At 48.8% G+C, this 16354-nt stretch overlaps 1 long non-coding RNA gene across 1 annotated transcript in view; it reads left to right on the top strand.

Annotated features, from left to right (window-relative positions):
* The first annotated feature begins 9658 nt into the window (after positions 1 to 9658).
* LOC144145529 (uncharacterized) overlaps positions 9659 to 16354 on the top strand; it is a 15019-nt gene continuing 8323 nt past the window's right edge. The window contains exon 1 of the long non-coding RNA XR_013317513.1: positions 9659 to 9690. This is a non-coding gene — a long non-coding RNA (uncharacterized LOC144145529). The remainder of the gene's footprint in view (positions 9691 to 16354) is intronic.

Genomic DNA, 16354 nt, shown 5'->3' with positions numbered 1-16354 from the left:
AGACGTCCGTTGAGAAGACGACGACAACGACGATGCACAGTGCCCGACCATCAACACGTACAAGCAGAGATACGACGCCCCGACGAACCCGGAACTCGAGGACGACTGCATCTGACGTCAAGGTGTCCATCGGCGGCTTTGACGTAGTCGCCCTCGTAGACACGGGAGCTGACTATTCGGTAATGAGCGGACCATTTGCGTCTAAACTGAAGAAAGTTATGACCAGATGGGACGGTCCGCACATACGCACAGCAGGAGGCCACCTCGTGACGCCAAGTGGAACGTGCACATCGCGCGTCACCATAGACGGCACAACGTACCCTGCGGCGTTCGTCGTTCTGCCTAACTGCTCCCGCGACGTGATTCTCGGAATGGATTTTTTGACGGACAACGGCGCAATAATTGATCTGCAGACCAAGTCGATAACATTTTCCTCCAATCACTCCACGACGCCGCAGCCGAACCCCGATCACCGTGCTGCTGTCAGGATCGCCGACGATCACATCACCCTGCCACCCCGCGCAAGCTTGATGATCGCCGTCTACTGTGAGCATGGTGCTTCTGACATCGACGCTATCGTAGAGAGTGATCGAAGGTTGCTTCTCGACCGCGGTGTCTCCGTCGCAAGAGGCATTGCGCACTTTAAGCAACGCCAATCTCACGTTTTGGTCACTAATTTCACCGAAGAGTACCAGCATTTAAACAAGGGAGCTGCAATTGCATTCCTCGAAGAAACGCAAGAAGCAAGTGACGTGATCGCGGTCGCCGACTTTGAACGCACCCCCGTAGAAACCTTCAAGCTCCCGCAGCCCTTCGACGTGAATCCGGCGCTACCGCAAGAACAACGGAACAAATTATTGGCTTTGCTGCGTCGCTATAGCGAATGTTTTTCGTCGAGCGCAAAACTACGTCAGACCCCTCTAGCGAAGCACCGAATAATAACCGAAGATGGAGCCCGACCTACCCGACAGTCACCGTACCGCGTCTCTTCACACGAACGGGAAGCCATCCGGACTCAAGTCGACGACATGCTCAGCGACGACATTATACAGCCATCGAAAAGCCCCTGGGCTGCGCCCGTCGTACTCGTAAAGAAAAAAGACGGCACATTAAGGTTTTGTGTTGACTACCGGCGACTGAACAAAATCACGAAAAAGGACGTGTACCCCCTCCCCCGAATCGACGACGCCCTCGACCACCTCTGCCACGCGAAGTACTTCTCATCGATGGACCTGAAGACCGGCTACTGGCAAATTGAAGTGGACGAGAGAGACCGAGAGAAGACTGCATTTATAACCCCAGACGGCCTATACGAGTTCAAGGTGATGCCGTTTGGGCTGTGCACAGCACCAGCGACGTTTCAAAGAGTCATGGACACTGTGCTATAGGGCCTTAAGTGGCACACCTGCCTGGTATACCTCGACGACGTAGTGGTATTCGCCCGGACTTTCGACGAACACATTGCAAGGTTGGCGTCTGTACTCGAGGCCATTCGTACGTCGGGGTTGACGCTGAAGCCTGAAAAGTGCCGTTTCGCATACGAGGAACTCAAGTTCTTGGGCCACGTCGTCAACGCCGCGGGAGTCCTACCTGACCCGGCAAAAACTTCAGCTATCGCGAACTTCCCTAGGCCGAAAGACAAGGTGGGCGTGCGAAGATTTCTCGGGCTGTGCGCATACTACCGGCGCTTCGTCGCAAACTTCGCACGCATTGCAGAGCCACTCACGCGCTTGACGAAAGACAGCCCCCCTTTCAGCTGGGAAAACGACCAAGAAAAAGCATTCTGCGAGCTGCAAAAACGCCTGCAAAGCCCGCCCGTGCTCGCTCATTTCGACGAAAATGCCGAAACGGAAATGCACACGGACGCCAGTGATATAGGCTTGGGTGCCGTCCTTGTCCAAAAGCAAAGCGGCTGCGAAAGGGTAATCGCCTATGCCAGCCGTGGTCTGTCGAAGGAGGAGAAAAATTATTCTGCCTCTGAGAAAGAGTGCCTGGCTATTATATGGGCGATTTCAAAATTTCGCCCATACGTGTATGGAAGGCCATTCAAGGTTGTAACAGACCACCATGCGCTGTGTTGGCTCGCCAATTTGAAGGACCCCTCTGGCCGTCTTGGGCGGTGGAGCTTGTGCCTGCAGGAGTTCGACGTTACAGTCGTTTATAAATCAGGCAGGAAACACTCCGACGCTGACTGCCTGCCCCGCGCCCCCGTCGACCCACCACCACAAGACTCTGATGAAGACAGCGCGTTCTTCGGGATCGTGACGGAGAGCGACCTAGCCGCCCAGCAGCGCGCCGACCCCGACTTACGCGTCATAATCGAGTACCTCGAGGGATGCAACGTTGCCGTTCCTAGGACCTTCAAACGCAGCTTACCAGCATTCAGCCTGAGAAATTACGTCCTCGTGAAGAAGAATTTCAGCCCCGGAACAAGAGCGAATTACCTTCTCGTCATCCCCGCGGACCTTCGTGACGAAATTTTGGAAGCGTGCCACGACGACCCGTCTTCCGGACATCTCGGCACAGCCCGCACTATTAGAAAAATCAAGGCGAGGTACTACTGGCCCGGCCTTACCTCTGACGTCACCCACTACGTCCGGAGCTGCCGTGACTGCCAGCGACGAAAAACGCCGCCGACAAGACCCGCCGGACTTCTACAACCGATCGCCGTCCCATCGAGACCATTTCAACAGATTGGAATGGACCTTTTAGGCCCGTTCCCTACGTCACGATCACAGAACAAGTGGATTGTCGTAGCGAAAGACTACATGACGCGCTACGCAGAGACCGCCGCTCTTCCAAGGGGGACTGCACAAGAAGTGGCAAAGTTCTTTATAAGCCAAGTTGTGCTGCGACATGGAGCCCCGGAAGTCCTAATCACAGACCGCGGAACGGCATTTACTGCGGAGCTGATGCAAGGAGTATTACGCTACAGCAACACGGATCACCGAAGAACGACGGCGTACCACCCCCAAACGAACGGACTAACAGAACGTCTGAACAAGACCATCGCAGATATGCTGTCAATGTACGTTGACGTTGAACATAAGACTTGGGACGAAGTGCTCCCGTATGTCACGTTTGCGTACAACACGGCTATCCAGGAGACGACGCAGCTGACGCCGTTCGAGCTTGTCTACGGTAGAAGGCCGACTACGATGCTCGACGTCATGCTTCCGCACGTAGAAGACGACGACCTTAACGCCGACGTCCACGGATATCTTCAACGTGCGGAGGAGGCCCGCCAGCTCGCTCGAGTTCGTATAACGGACCAGCAGCTGGTGGATGCGGGCCGCTACAACCTCCGACGCCGAGACGCCGAGTACCAACCAGGGGATGGTGTGTGGGTTTGGACTCCCATCCGACGACGCGGACTCAGTGAGAAGCTCCTGCGACGCTATTTCGGACCCTACCAGATTCTACGACGTGTTGGCCAACTTACCTACGAAGTGATCCCTGATGGTGACTCCGGCACATCACGACAACGCAGGCGGCCTGAAGTCGTCCACGTGGTTCGCCTAAAACCTTTCTACGGACGATGACGAACTTTTATTTTCATTTGTTCGGACTGTCGCTTATGTTAGCATCGGGTCGATGCACTCTTAGAGGGGGGGTAATGCCGCGAACCATACATTGGGTTTTGTTTATTTGTGTTTTGCTTTTACCGCCCGGCTGCGCCGGTCTGCGTTATCTCTGCGCCAAGGGAAGCGCGTGGTCCATTCTTTCTTTCTGTGCCGCATGTACGTGTTATCTGTTGTGATAGGGAGAGCATTCCGATCTAACGTGAACAGCCCAGAATAATCTTCTTGGATCTACTATGTTCTCGATGCGAATCGACGTTTCGAGAACCACGCGCGCCGAAAGATAAAAGCCTGCAGTGCGGACGCCGGGGCATTCGATTCGACGACACTCGCCTGTGCAAGTCACTTTGTTGACCGCTGCTTCGCCGCCTCTGTATTCTTTTCAGTTGTTAGGGGAGCACAAGTTCGCTCCAATAAACGTGTTTCTCATTCAAGACAACTGCTTCGTCCTTGTCTTCGTGACAATATTCTTACACCGTGGGTTTAAGCGCGAACCGACCGCGGTGAGAGAGCGCGATGCGAGCGCCCCCACCTGTTCTTGCGCGCGAACCGGCTGTTGATCAGCCCGAACACAACGCGGCGAGAGAGGGTGTTGCGCACGTCTCCACCTGTTGTGCGCCCGAACCGAACGCGGCGAGAGAGGGCGTTGCGAGCGGAGAGAAGGCGAGGAGGACGCGGGGGAGAGGGCGCACCTGTGGCCGACGGCTGAATGAGTCAAGGATATAAGGCGTGTTCGTAACCTTCCATTCTGTGTCGGCTTTGTGGTGCAGTGGGTAGAGTACCATGTACCTTGCGTTCCGCCCGCAGTGTCGTTGGTTCGAAACCTGGCGCCGGTAAATATTATTTTTTTATATAGTGTAGAGGGAGCGATGCGGACTACGGACGCCAACGCGGGTGACATCGTGAGTTACTGAAATGCTCTGCATTTAAAAAATAATACTTACCGGCGCCAGGTTTCGAACCAACGACACTGCGGGCGGAACGCAAGGGCTTTTGGTGGAGATGCAGGACTGCCTGCAACTGGCCGCCGAGTTAGTCAATGAATAAGCCAAGAGCAGTGGCCTCTTTTGATTTCTAGAAACATTAGAGCTCCTCATTGTACACTAGTAAAAGAGGGAAGTCCCAAGCATCGAAATCTTCCTGGATGGCCATACCACCAGGCCTTCCCTTGACATCAGAATCTTAGGAAGGTTCTTTAAGGCGAACGGCCGGAATTCAGTTCTTATCAGCCTGCTCAAGCGCTCTATCGAGCAAGTCACACTCATGCTCCGAGGAATGAAGACAGTGTATGGGCATGAAAGAGGCGGACACTCTTCGGCTCCTCGAGGTCATTGTGATATCCCGACTGGCTTGCTCCCTTCAATATGCGATACTCAATTGCACTGCTAAAGCTAAATTGGACGCAATATTCCAAAGACATATAAGGAGGCTCTCGGGCTCCAAGTAAGCACCTCGAATGAAAACTCTTAAATGTAGGTATTCACAACAGAGTGGCTATAGTCACCGAGGCTCATCTATCAAACTTGCGACAAATAGGGTCACCTCTCACTGGGAGAAGCCGCCTAGATAGACTAGGCATGACGTCCGCTCTAGTGAGACGGTATCAGGATGTGCCAATTGGACTGTGAGAGGAGATTATAGCAACGCGCATACTGATACAACGCATAATAAACGCCGCGCATACTGAGACCCCGAATAATAAAAAATGACCCCGTATAATAAACGCACCCCAAATTTGCTTCTGTTTTAAGCGAAAACAACTGCGTTCATTACGCGTGTAAATACGGCAGGCATTGACGAAGCTCCTGATATAGTCACTGCACCCGTAATAGATGCTACACAGTCTTCCACTCCTCAAATTCTTTGTACGAAAAAAAACAAGCCAAGGCCTTGGTGAAACGAGGAGCGGAAGATACCGAGGAAGGAACAAAACAAAGCTTGGACAACCCGTAGAAAGTACCCCACAACCCGAAACATGGTTGCTTTCAAACGTGCAAAAGTGAAGGGCAGGCGGATTAGACATTCGGTCAGAACTGGCAATTGGAAAAAGGTTTTTTACATTCATTACTCACGCACTGAGAGACACAAAGTTTGGAAAATTATTAGAGCTCTACAAGGGCATAACGCAAACCCTCTACCAGTAGTGAGCACAGCTGGAGACGACCTTGAAGGTCAAGCCAACACTCTTGGGGAACACTTCGAGGGTGTCTCCACTTCTGGCTACACCACACAATTTTTAGAAGACAAAGACGTAAAGGAACCTCAACCACTACGGAAGATTAAAGCAGACGAATGGGTAATAACTGCCCATTCACTAAGCACGAGTTACATGCTGCGCTTTCTACCTTTCATAAAACTGGCACAAAGGCCGACAATATTAAATCTGAAATGTTAAAAGTTGCCCATTAGGACACGCAAAAAATTATTCGTATTCAACGACTAATGGCAAGCCGAACGTCTACCGAAATGCTGGAAAGAGGCCATTGTTGTCCAAGTACTCAAATACGGAAAGGATTGGTCTTTACGGGCAGCTTAAGTCCTATTTTATTAACGAGCTACCCGTGTAAGCTTTTGGAAAAGATGAAAACAGGTGCTTAAGCTATTTTTTGAACAAAAGAGAACATTCAAGAGCTGTCAGTGTGGTTTCCGCTCGGGAGGTCTAAAACCTACAGGCCTGTGTGTGAACATAACACAAGATACGCATCTATACATAAACAACACTGTGCTTCTATTTTCTGTAACCTCGAAAAAGCCTATTACCGCGAACAGCGTTACGGCATCTTATGTGATCTCGTATCATTTGGAGTTTGCGGCAAAATGCTTAATATGCTACAGGACTACCTTACACCCAGGACAATTTGCATGCAGCTTGGCACTACTTTATAATGAATGTTAACTCAAGAAGGTGGCGTGCTTCAGGGAAGTGTCGTCAGTTGCTAACTTTTTATTTTTTTAATTATTACTTTAAATATTGTTAACCAGACCCATTTTTTTATCCAGTTTACGTGGAGGATGTGCAGAGAAGTTTAGGTCTTGCAATCGGTACATTTTCGAGAAGCTCGTGCAAGTTGAAGTGAACAGTGGAGATGATCAAATAAAAGCGGTTTTAAATTTGTAGTGGATGAAATTTTATGCCTGCCTCTTCTCAAAACTACGAGGCACGCGAAAAGATCCATATGTCACTCTGGATGGAAAACTCAACCCGGTGAAAAAAATTCAGATGTTCTTTTGAGTTATACCGGATGAGAAGATAAGCTTTATCCCCCCCATCAAAAGGCGAAGAATAAAATGCTTGAAAACCTTTACCATTTTATATGTTCTCTCAGGCCAGTTACACGAGACTTATTAAGCGTGCTAATTGAAAATATTCAGTAGCTTAGCTCGATCGAGGCTTGACTACGGCAGTGTTGTTTATCAATCAGCCCCAAAATCCGCTGTAAAACTCCTAGACCTAGTGTGCCAGATGGAACTTTGACTGGCGACGTTTGTTTTCCTAAGAAGCCCTACAGAATGCTTGTATGTAGAATGAGATGGGTGGTCACTGGAAAGCCAGCCTGCCTATACACAGGTAAAACAACTTCACTTGTAAAACACCCTTCGCATAACTTAATACATGACACATCCTCTAGGCATGCCCTTAAAAAACTGCTTTACTTCCGCAGATTTATGCAATATATCGAAGCACTTTCGCATGTAACGTGGGAATTTCGCGTAAAGACACGCACGAAATCAGCTTTACTGACGCCAGTGTACCATAGAAACGTTCGCCATTGCATGTGACATGTAATTAGCAAATATCGGCAACAACAAAGCGCCCAGCGTTTCAGTACACCAGCAGTTTTAAGCCTTTAACACAGATACCATTACACAGGATTTTACATGGCGGCAACCAAAACAAACTGCTGTATCCTGTGGTGTTTGGATACCAATTTGCTTGCCTCTAAAAGACCTAAAGCTAACACTTGCACATTTCAGGTGATGCTCATGAAATTGCGATGGCTGTAAAACAGAAACATTTTGGGCCTTTTCCACTAACGTGAAACTTGGCGAGAGGCGAAGCATGCAGTGTTTGAGTGTATTCTTGGCCACTGGCATTTTTGCCAACCGAGACGAAACCGTTGGGGAGTAGACGTAAACAACTTTGCTGTGAAAGTCTCGGGGCTTTCAAGCACAAAGCGTTCCAGTGCGAGACGTTGGAAGACAAGTGTCCCGGCGTGTTCTGTTTGTACGATTTACGCTTTAGCGCGAGGCTTAAATGATTGTATTGGTGTTTTAGCACCGTCCCTACATCAACAATGACACAAGACGATGACGATGTTCTAGCGCGAGGCGTAAACGAGTGTATCCGTGTTTTAGTACTGTAACTACATCGACGATGACATGAGACGACGACATAAGACGCCGACAGCCGCAGTTCCTAAAAAAACTTTGCCTCTAATACGATAAAAAATACAATGGTAAGACATATATAAGGTTTCTTCGAGTGCAGTGGCTGCCTTTTATTCTGAAAAGCCTCAGCAAAATACAGTGTTGAATTCGTTCCTAAATACCCTCATTTCACCCTACACTATAAGGCTCGAAATCGCAATTCAAAGGACGGCTGCTCCAGCCCTTCGTAACAATGTGGACATTACATCTGTGCCGTCCTCGGGCATCAGAGTACACATCAAAAGAAAAATTCCCGAATTCTGGAGAAAAAATGCGGATACACGAACAGAAAACAAGCTTTATGTAAATATATAAATTGTAGGCAGGTACACAACATAAAATCAAGGCATATCTTTAAAAGTAGCCCTTCGTCGTTGAAGAATGGGGCACACATATGGCACACATAGATATATTTAAACTAATACATCACGGTCAGATTGTGATAGATGAGAAGGGGCTCTTTCTGTAGATATAGTGGTATCTGAATGTAGATAAATCGAAGGAGAGAGACGCGGAAAATTTTCTGACCAATGCGAAAACACATACTACAACACTAAGCATTCTAATATTGGAAAACGCAATAGTATATTTCACAAGAGTGCTAATTTACTTTGCGGACTTCGTTTTTTTAACAAAAAGTTCACACGGTGCGTGATCACAGCCTGCTCCTGAGTGCTATAGACAGCGCTGAGAACTTTCTCTGTAATGCTCAGGGGCCTCGCCCTTTTTCATCGCAAAAAGTTCTCGAGGCCGCCTGTTTTGTAAGACCCTGCGTGCTTATGTGCCTCAAACTGTTTTAAATGTACTTTTAATCGCTTACCATTGCCTTATGCACAAAGGACTAGACAAGCATCTCCAACCGAAACACACGGCACCCCTCTTGGTGGTTTTTGACATAGTACCCCATGCGTCACCAAGCACCACCACCGCCACCACTATAATCATCATCACTATCACATCATCATCATCATCTCATTATTTCCTGCAGGCAGGGTCAGCGCCTAGGGCGTTGTCCTGCCCAACTGATGTACGTAAATTTGGGTCGGCCGCGGTGCCCGTTTTTTAATGGAGGAAAGCAACAAAATCGCGGAGTGCCGGGCTATGGGTGGGGGATAAAGTTGTGCAGGCAGTCCAAATTATTCTGGAGCTTTCAAATTGCGCGCTTCCAAAGCCGAGCTGTAGCAACGGGGAAAAGACCGAAACTTTCAAAAACTTGATTTTCCCAGGCTGCTTTTTACAAGTACATACAATATATGCAGGATATACTCCCTATATGCAAACGTTCCCGGTCTCTAAATACCCGGCAGACCAAATTTTGAATAGTGACAGATACTCGGGCCAAAGTCGCAGTGATTCGTTTATTGAGGGGCAGCGGCTCAACCTACCTTTGCGAGTTCAGCCACAACAATGAGGGTGATCGCATTAGCACGTCGGATGAGGTGATGATAGTCGCCGATGCGTGAGTGAAAATGACGCAGGTACTGGGAGTGTTCCTGGCTGGTGCAGGTTAGGGTGATATTGGGCATTGCAGGAATTGATACCAACACAGTGATCACCGCATTTGCAATATTCAATATATTATTACGGCATTGTGAAACGACTTGGAAACCTTCGTTTTTTCAGGTGTACTAGCTGGGCACCCGGTGAAAATTGGATCTTCCACCAACGCTGCCTTGGCTACGTTAGTAGCACCAGTGCTCTGAGAACAAGCATTTCTCTACTGAACATAAACTCGTAATCATTGTCGTGTGAAACTCAGCATGTTTGTTCTAAACGGTACTGACGTGGTGCCTCTCTAGTATTCTGCATGAGTTGTCGCACTATAATCGCTTGCCTTTGCGAAGTTTTCTTTTTTTCAAATAAAACGACTAACCGGCTTGAGCAATCACCCTTGATAGTAGTATACATACGCTATTAGCAGAAACGCGCTTTGCTAGTTACTCAGGCCAGGGACGTACCCAGAGGGGCGGCCAGGGGGGCCCGGGCCCCCCCCGAAATTTTTTGGGCCATACCCCCCTTTCCCGCGCCACCTGTCATCGTCCCTCGCACACATTCTAAAGCGACGCCATACAAATCCTGGGCTTGATAGCTATTTGAGGCGCTTTTTTTTTCGGAATGAGGCAAATCCACCTAAGGGGAATTTGAGGGGGAAAAACGAAAGTTTTGGACCGGACCTAAATGCAGTGCTGTCAAAACTATTAAATGACATGTTTCACATGTCAGCTAGGGGAAATCTATAGCGACAAGTAATTATTAATTATGCGGAGAATTTGAGCAATATTAAGATAAGTTCAGATTTGGCTCGTACTCATTTGAATCAGACAAGTTGCTGCGGCATTCTTATGAAAACTTTAGAATCGACTTTCAGGAACGGTACGATACAGTTTCACGCAAAAAAGGCAGTAAACATGCAACAGAGCTTAAAAAACAGCTCTTCTCGAATGGCTCCGTAGGGTACTTTTTTGGACACGCCTGAAAACACTCATGAAGCTCTTCATTGCCTTGCCATAAATTTCCAAAACGCTTTACAAGAAGCCTGCGCAAATCATCTTCCATGGCTTGCCATGGCTTGTAAAAGGCAGCTAATTTGTTAGGTACGTAAATGGGAAATATGGGAGTAATAACAATAATAATAACCAGATTTACTGCGTAAGGACGAGGGAGACGAGATAAAATGATAGTATCGCACCTCTCAGTTTCATTTCGTTCACTTCCGCTTCCGTTATCGTAGTCGTGTGTCGGCAGATCATTTGCCGTTCTCGTCATTGCTGTCTGACCTCATGATAAGCCAGCTCTCAAAAGCAAAAAAAAAAATAAAAAATTTGACGCAAAAACGCACAAAACAGCCCGAAACGTCACACCAACATGAAATCCCATTGGGCAAAAGAATTTGGCTCATTTTGATCCATGCCACAGCAGGGTCTGGCTCATTTTCCACACGAAGTAAGATCTGCGTACACGTTTGCAGGGAATTATCTCAATATTTATTTGCCACATTTTTTAGGGGGAAGTTGCCGGGATTTTCTTTGCAGTGCAGTTTTATCTGACTTTAGGTTCATTTCGAAAAAAAAGATGAATCATTTGGTGGTCAACGTGGGATTAAAAAAAAACAAAAAACAGGCGAGGTATGTTTGCTCTGTTTACGCGGAAGCCAGTACCGCTGTACACTGGCTTCGTGCTCTGCTGCCGGCCTGCCACTTGCAATTCGCTGCACCCCCTTTACCCTGTTCGTCTGCAATTGGTGCTTCGGTTCTCTCAGACAGCAGTAACTTATCGCTTGTTTCGCCAGGGTGGCGGTTTCAGCGGCTCGGGTCGCATATGTTTTGGTGGGGAAGAAAATGTTTGTCTTTGAACATTCAACAAATCCCTCCATCCTAGCGCGCCGTGGTGTCGGCCGATACTATCGCCCATGCCTGGTGTTTGTGGCTCAACGAATTCCTTTCCTGAGCCGAACTCACAGCGCGTTTTTCACTAGTTTTCGTTGAAAAGCTGCTTTTGTGTTTGTCGGTAAGAAGGGTAAGAAGTCTTCTTGCCGCAGAGAAACCCGCTGTAGGGCTTCTCTACGCAATGCCTTCCAACGTCCGGCTCGCGCACGTGTGCAGCGTCTGCCGAACAAGCCAAGGCGACACAAGGGCTTGGAACCGGATGGCGACGAGCGGAGAGGCGCGAGGGGATGCTTGACCCCACCGTCCGGCGCCTCTAACATTAAGCCCGCTTAGGGAAAGCTACCATGGGAGTACAAAAGCCTTGTTCCACAGTCGGCGCGTCCGTCTGGACAAGAAGGATCGCTCCAAAAGGAAGCACAACAACGTTACCAAGCCCGGCGACGGCAGGGTGACAAAGTGAAGGCGCGCATCGCAGTTGTACGGCGGCAAGAGACACCGGCGGCATTCCTTTGAACAACTAAAGGCAGTGACAGCGGCCCTGTTGATTGACAGCCATTGTGGTTAATGGCTGCTATGCACAACGGCGGTGTAGTGATGCCAGCGCCGGTGGACTTCGTCGGGGCGATGACCCTCCTCCCTTCTCGCAGCTTTGCCGTGTCCCCCAAGCCGTCGGCGGAGTGGCAGCCCAGCCCTTTGGGACGGCCTTGCCGGCGACCTTCTACGCGGCTTTTGGGAAGACTCGTTTCCCCCCGACTTTCTGGGGCGGCGGACAGGGGGGAGCCGGGGTCAAAATCCTAATTGGTACGTGTGTTGCTGTATGGAGGCTGCTTCGCTTGCGACTGCATGCGCAATTTTGCTGAGTTTGTCCGGAGCTCCGGCCAAGAGCGGTCGCATGAAGACTTGCTCTCGTGGCAGTTTCTGGGCGACAGAGCCCCACGAATTTCTCGCCAACCACGTGGTGACTCGGCACCCGTTTTGGCCCCAGGCCCCCACCAGGGATCATGCCGCGATACCCTTTTTGTGCGCTGCGGCACCTTTTAATTGTAATCCAGTTTTCATTATCATGCGTTATCTTATGTTCATGCTTCGTCGTCTCCTGTAAATAAGTGTAAATAGACTTTTTCTTCATCATCTACTTGCCTCGTCTCATCATCGGGTCCTTCACGACGACACCACCCACCTCAACAACGAACCAAACTTTACTGGCGGGTTTACGGACCCCGAGCTGCATTCCTATGAACAGACCTCGAGAACACCGGGCTTCAGCGGGGAAGGGCACGGAGTCTAAGTGGCCAATGGTCAACATGAGAGAGACGGGGTGCTGCGGGTGAACGGTGAAAATGAACCCGGGCCGGACATCTCGACGGACCCCAACCAGACTTTTGGCGAGAGAAATTTCGGCTTGAAAACTGGACTGCGAACTGTGTCTTTGTATTAGAGAGGTTATGAAACCCCGGGTGCATATGATAGCTTAGTCTCGCGATGTCGGAATATCGTCAAGGTGTCGGCAGAGAGCAACGAGTTTACTTCACCAACGGGCCGAACGAGAGGACAGAGGAGCTCATTCCCGCCTTGCAGGACAAGGCACGCAGCGACGTCGAGGAAGCGACAAGGCGCATCCCTGGATATAACAAGGTTCTTTACAAAACTGCCACAGGTAAGCGCTGACGCGCTGGCGCTTGCCACCGTTTTTTTTATCTACATTTCCTGCAGTCCAGTGCGTCTCGATACTGCAATTTCCGAGGCCTGAATCATTGGTGCTTTGAATGGCAGACCGTTAAACGTCGACCTCGGAGGCTGTTTAGGGTAATAACACACGGAATTAGGCGTATGACATCTCCGATTTACCTTGTATTTTTTTTCCTTCCTTCATAACTAGTAGCTACAGGTTTTGTTTGGAGAAAAATATGGAAGCGCAAGAGGGTTGCCACGGAGATCTGAACTCTCGAGTGCCTATGCATTTCCGTTTCTGCCGACTTCGATTGCGTATAACGTGTGGGATGCTCCGGAAATGTATAGTTACTCTGCAGTAAGCGAATTTATTCCCGTAAATATTGTAATTACTGCCGTTCTTGTTTTTTTTTTTTGCAAACTTCGCGAAGCGATCTTTAACGTGTGCAGAAATCTCGAACATACGAGTGTTTTTGCTTTTCGCCTCCATCACAAGGGCGGATACAGTTAATTTCATTTCTCTATGCAGGTTTACGCGCATTTATGGTAAACAGTGCGCGTTTATCGTGTTTGTACTAGTAACGGCGGGTACCCTCGCCCTCTCCCCTAATTTGCATAGAAAAGTTACCTTGGGTTGCCCCCCCCCCCCCCCCCCTAAAAAAAATCCTGGGTACGTGCCTGACTCAGGAAATGGGTACTTATGTAACTACCATGCCATACTTTCTTGGGTAGTACCAGTACTTCTTTCTTGCACAAGTTTTTAAGTCAGAGGCCTGAACCTTTCTTTGTTTCCCCTTAAAGAGGCACTGAAATGACTGATAAACAGTGCGGGAGTACGAGCGCAAATCGTAATCCATAAAATCTGTAGGCTACGTTTCCACCGCTTTCGCTGCGTTTACACAACTTAATTACCCCAAAAAAATCAATTCGAAAATGCTGTCCTCCGCTCTGCATCATCGCCCATTTCCTGTGGCGTTTTGTATGACGTCAGAAAAAATGGCTTGGCTTGACGGCGCTACTGCACGGCTCGCCGACCTTCTGACAGAGTCAGTCGGCCAAGCGTTTAGTCCGCCGGCCGCCGACGGGTCGTCGCAATTTGTTCGCTCAGTAGAACCTAAGCCACGACCCTTTTTCTGAATGGAAGAGTGGGCCTTTTTTAGTTTCTTAGTTAATACACTGTATCAAGCTCCAATTCCAGGTCGCTTTGAACATGCGACGCTTGGCTGACTGGTACGCTAGTACGAAAATCTAAGGCCAATTGAAGGCGGGAGATGAGTCAGCGAAGTTAATATAGGTGCCAAAGAAATAAAATCAACGAAAACGTTTACTGTAAAGCTTAAAACTAGGGTGCAGAAAGCACTTCTTTGCGTTGGTAGAACACGAACAGTGCCAGCAGCACGACCTCACATGTGCGAACGCTTTCCCGTCTAAGAAATGCAATTGGTAGACATGAAATATTGCGGAAATTTGGGGGACGCTTACTGCACGAGCGCTATAAAACAAATAGTCATCTCAGCTCCTTGAAATGCTAATACTAAATAAAAATGTAAACTGGTTGTAGATTATATACTTTATGTTTCCATTTCCGGCACCGCTGGCTCGGGGCCGATTGGTCTGTGCCGCTAGTTATGTTATTTTACAAGTCACAAGTTCGAATCCCCGAGAGCACATCCTCTTTTTCTGTTTGTTGATTTCTTCGTTTTCGTCCGATGTTTTCTATACGCAATTCACCATTTTAGCGCTGTAACGTTCATTGGAACACGAGTGACTTCGCAGAACGCGCGCAGACTGACTCTGACGTGCTAGCGAAACCTCTTTGGCAGGCTGTTGCCAACGAGGCATTCTGTTCTCGTTGGCATGCTTCGTTGGCAGCGACTGCTTGCGAGCAGTGCGCTTTGTCTTTATGCAAGGAAAACTGCCTTCAGCTTTGTGACGGCCTGCCGGGAACCTTATCCACCAGAAAGACTTGCTTTCTCCTTCGTCACCTGATCGACCCTCTAACAAGCAAGGGGGAAACCAATCGCCACCTGATCCGCGCAATCAATTCATATCAAGCAGGCTCGAACCAACTCCTCAAGGAGTTGGTTCGAGTTATTACCCACTACCTTATAGGGGAAGAGCTATCACCCACTACCTTATAGGGGAATGCCGAATTGAGGCCTCTACAAACCGTTGTAACTATACAAACTACGGGCTGTAATTGCCGAAAACAAGCGCAGCAGTGCTCCAGGACGCGACCACATCTCCTACAAAGTATTAGCCAAGCTTGACGACGAGGCTCTCGAGACCTTGTTAAAGTCTATTAAGAACTTTTGCACTAGAGGCAAGATCCTGCAGCGCTTGGAAACAACAGAGATAAGATTGATTCCACAGCCAGGCAAATCCCCACACATTGATAATTTACGGCCAATATCCCTCACATCATGCGTGGGAAAGGTGATGAAAAGGGTTGTGCTCAACCGTATGCAGCAATACCTGGATGAAAGCCAGCAAATTCCACACATCATTTTTGGATTGTGAAAGCATCTTGGAACCCAGGACGTGCTGATTCAACTAAAAGACGAAATCCTCGCTCCCGCCACTCGACACTCCCCGCGAGCAATTCTAGCGCTCGACCTTAAAGGGGCTGTTAATAACGTATAATACGAGGCAATTCTGCGAAACCGTAAAGACACAGGATGCGGGTAGAGAACATACAACTACATTGTAGACTTTATTTCAGACCGCACAGCCACACTCAAAATCGGGGATATCACCTAAGATCCCGCCACCCTCGGAAGTAGAGGTACACCCCAAAGCTCGGTCCTCTCTCCGCTCCTATTTAACATCGCGCTCATGGGTCTCCCGGCAAGACTGGAGAGTATTTCAGATTTAAACCATGACCTCTACGGAGATGATATAACAAATTGGACTCACACTGACTCACTCGGGAGATTTCAAGACTGCCTGCCGCAAGCAGCTGACAAAGTGCACTGAAGTGCACTTTGTGAAGTGAAGAAACAAAGTGCACTGGAGTGTTCCCCGCAAAAGTTAGAACTCTTGGTGGTCCGACGTCGTCACAATAAAATGACAAGGACAGCACCGAAATAAATTCGGGGTATCGAAACTCAGTCAGGGTACTTGGGATTTTTGTGTAAGCTGACGAAAAATTGACATAGTGCTCCAGCGCTCACCAGAACGACCGAACAAGTTGTGAATACGATTCGTAGTCACAAATGGACACCGGGGCATGAAAGAAGACGATACCATCCGTATTATCCAGGCCTTTGTTCTATCGAGGCTGACGTT

This window comes from Haemaphysalis longicornis, unplaced genomic scaffold (genome assembly GCF_048455015.1).
Source record: "Haemaphysalis longicornis isolate Haplotype H1 unplaced genomic scaffold, Haemaphysalis longicornis Haplotype H1 scaffold_7, whole genome shotgun sequence".
NCBI lineage: Eukaryota > Metazoa > Arthropoda > Arachnida > Ixodida > Ixodidae > Haemaphysalis > Haemaphysalis longicornis.
This window is presented reverse-complemented; position numbering and strand designations above follow the sequence as displayed.